Below are 3,786 nucleotides of genomic sequence, written 5' to 3'. Positions count from 1 at the left end.
CTTCTTTTTACAGCGAAAAAACCCCTAAACTTCCAAACAAGCACCGAGTAGCTACGACGTAATGGGAAACTCACAGAGAAACTCGCAGATTCTTCCACTGACCGCTGCACACCTGCACCAGGGTAAACCTCCGCCTACCCCACTCCTGCTTTACAGGTGAAAATAGAGCAACAGGACCGCTAGTCTTTGACTTTATTTATTTTCTGCTGTGTTTTACTTGCATCTATTTGAAAGACTGAGTGTAAACACAAAAAATATTTTATTTTATGTGCTGGAATGTGCAGAAAATAGGTTTAAATATTAAACTAATTTCTTCCAGTCAGAGAATGTTGCAGATAATTAAATTTTTGCTTGATGCATAAAGTTAAAAGATTAAAACTAATAAAACAAGTTTTAAAAAGAGACTTTTCCATTTGATTACATTTTGTATGATGATTATGTAGAAAAAGTAGAATTGGGCTGAAAGATCTATCGCTTTATCACCTATTCAGGTTGTAAATCATGTTTTTAAAAAGTAACTAAGTAACTAAGTAATTAATTACTTTTGAAAATAAGTAATCAGTAAAGTAACAGGATTACTTTTTGGGGGAAGTAATCAGTAATTAGTTACTGATTACTTTTTTCAACTTGACCAACACTGGTAAGGAATCACAGAATTCTTACAAGTTCTGTTCAAACTGTGCAAAACCAATGCTGTAAGTTGAACACACATTATATTTCACATTACCTTTAGCAGATGATTCAGACACCTTTAAGTGTTTTTGGTGCTGTTCTCACTACATAAATGTCAGCACACATAGAATCTTGACTTTTCAAATTATGCAAATACAAATATAGAGAATGAAACATTTTTTCTATAATTGAAAGAAAATCTGAATTGAAGAAATTACAGGAACAAGTTTACACCCACATATTTTGCACACAGAACTGAGCAGTAAAGCTGAAAATGTACATCTTCAAACTGCATCAGGTAACAAACAAAAACTTTACACTTGTTTTGAGACACTATCTCTACTTTCAAGATTAGGCTTCAAACTTTCCTTTTTGCTAAAGCATATAGTTAGGGCTGGACCAGGTGACCCTGAATCCTCCCTTAGTTATGCTGCAATAGACGTAGGCTGCCGGGGATTCCCATGATGCATTGAGTTTTTCCTTTCCAGTCACCTTTCTCACTCACTATGTGTTAACAGACCTCTCTGCGTTGAATCATATCTGTTATTAACCTCTGTCTCTCTTCCACAGCATGTCTTTATCCTGTCTTCCTTCTCTCACCCCAACCAATCACAGCAGATGGCCCCGCCCCTCCCTGAGCCTGGTTCTGCTGGAGGTTTCTTCCTGTTAAAAGGGAGTTTTTCCTTCCCACTGTCGCCAAAGTGCTGCTCATAGGGGGTCATATGATTGTTGGGTTTTTCTCTGTATCTATGAAGCGCCTTGAGGCGACTTTTGTTGTGATTTGGCGCTATATAAATAAAATTGAATTAAATTGAATTGAATGTAACATAGTATACCTTCATCACTTCGTCTCAAACAAGAGGGGTAGGACTAGATCCACTCATGGTCAGCAATGTCTGAGTTGAGAGTGAGGACTCTGGGATTGACTGAGAACACTTTTTTCTTCTTGGATTCAACCTTAGTGCCTCTCTCTTTATGGAAAAGAAACACCTTTATGAAAAAAAGGGCAAGAGAGATTGAGGAAATTAACAACCTGAGGTGGGATATCAAGTGGCCAAGTTTGAAAAGCACAAAAATAAATCCATAATAAAAGAAATTTTACCATTGAAGGAACTCCAGTGTTGATCGTAGTTCTACAGGGTAGTGTATGTTAAAGCAGTAGTAACTGCCAAACATTAGGCAGATAGCAGAGGTGAAGGCTGTGATGCGGTCGTTGAGGAACCTGAGAATTAAAACAACAACAACAAATTAAAAACTTTAATAACAAGAGCTTTAATGTCAGTCATTTATACAAATACAGAGATACTTGTTACATGCATCATTTGATGAGTTATGTTACTAGCTGAACTTATATAGTTGTGTTATCCAGTGTATTAGTGTGGAAGCAACAGAACATGAAACTAACGTGGCAGTTACAACAACAAAAAACAAAAAACCTGTTGAATTTTGCTCTTCCAGCTTACCAAAACAATGATGAAGGGTGTTGGTGGCACTTTCTCCATCTGAACATCTTCTGCAAGGCTTGTCATCTCAACACAGTGGAACAGAAGCTCTTCCTTCTCGTCAAAATGAGCCAGTAAAAGAAGCATCATCTCAATGACTTCTTGCAAGCAACCACTGGACTGCCCTCTTTCAGTCTGAAGTTTGAGAACAGCATTCAGGACTTGCTTGTGCTTTTGTGCATCAACATATTTGAGGAACTTTAACAGACGTGCACCCTTTTTGTCTACATTGGCAAGGAAGGTCTCCATCAGATTCACACCAGGCATAGTTTCTGGATGCTTGCCCCTTTGTTGATGTCTTTATGCTGGGTGTAATAGGTGCACTTGACTAGTTCTTTCACAACATCTGTACTGTAGTTATTCTTTTTAAACAGCTTCTTCATTTCTTTTTTAAGCTGACTCTCCACAGTCTCAGAGAGTGGCAAATGCGTTGGGTCCCAGCTAATACAGCCATATGTGTCTTGAACCCTTTTTGTTCAGCTGGTATTTTGTCTGTGTCGTTGTCATCATCTGATATTGCTTTGCGTTTTTTTACCTTTGGTGTGTCAGGACGCTTGACATTTTCAACTCTTGCCTGAAGTTGCTTTACCAGGGAATGATATCCAGGTCCAATAACATCACCATCAATCACATCTTGAAGAGACTTGGAAAACTTGGCCACCATCCTTTTTGCTATCTCTGTAGTTTTGTGTTTGGTTGGATTCTTACAAATCTTCATCATCTCAGAGACCACAATCCTTACAATTTCCCGTCTTTGTCTTGCGTTTGGTCTTTTCTGTCTTTCCAAGTTCTGTACCAACTCCTCAGGGAGCCTCTGCCGTCGTATCTCAAATCTCTCTACCAATAGCTAACTCAATGTGTGGAGCTGTACCGACGTTGTCTGCGATGGAGCCTGATGCAGTGCGCTGATTGGCCCGTTTGAAATCAGGCGCCTTGATGTGAAACGGTGCTCTAAACTTCAGGGGAAATAGCCTAGTTTTGGGAGGAGGTGCTTTTAAAATCTTTTTTCTTCATATGATAATTAACTATGAATAAATAGAACAGACAACAGATTATTATTTTAACACTTTGGGGATTATATGAATTCACCCAATAATATAGTATGTCTATCATTAGCTGTAGGTCTCTCAAGTTGTTGTTGGCTTTTACATTTTAAGCTCATGGTTTATTGAGTTCAACAGAATATAGATTTAACAGCTACATCCCATATTCTTTACACAAACTACATCCAAAAATTGCCCTAATACATTTCTAGTATAAAGATCTTGGGACATATATATATATATATATATATATATATATATATATATATATATATATATATATAAAGCTCTGACTTGTATTATGAGTATGAGTATGTGGTCTGGTAGCTGCAAAGTTTTTTGCAGCTATTTTTTTTTTTTAAATGCAGCCAAGGTGTTTTTTAAACAAACATTTCAAACTATTTACAGAACAATCAGCTGTTCTGCATCAAATCTGATGTCACACAAATTATTTGTGCCGCTCCAAAAAATCATTTCTGTCACTATGAGATGAAGGAGAACAACAGCCTGATACCTGCAGGCCTGACAGCAGCAGATGTATCACTGCTGTAACACCTGTAACATTCAGC

General features: G+C 37.5%; 1 pseudogene; it reads right to left on the bottom strand.

Moving 5' to 3' along the window:
* Positions 1-1,542: 1,542 nt before the first annotated feature.
* LOC148101095 (uncharacterized) lies at positions 1,543-2,838 on the bottom strand (annotated as a pseudogene).
* Between the last annotated feature and the right edge of the window lie 948 nt (positions 2,839-3,786).

The sequence above is a fragment of the Neolamprologus brichardi genome, chromosome 9, assembly GCF_056152115.1.
Source record: "Neolamprologus brichardi isolate AB-2024 chromosome 9, ASM5615211v1, whole genome shotgun sequence".
NCBI lineage: Eukaryota > Metazoa > Chordata > Actinopteri > Cichliformes > Cichlidae > Neolamprologus > Neolamprologus brichardi.
This window is presented reverse-complemented; position numbering and strand designations above follow the sequence as displayed.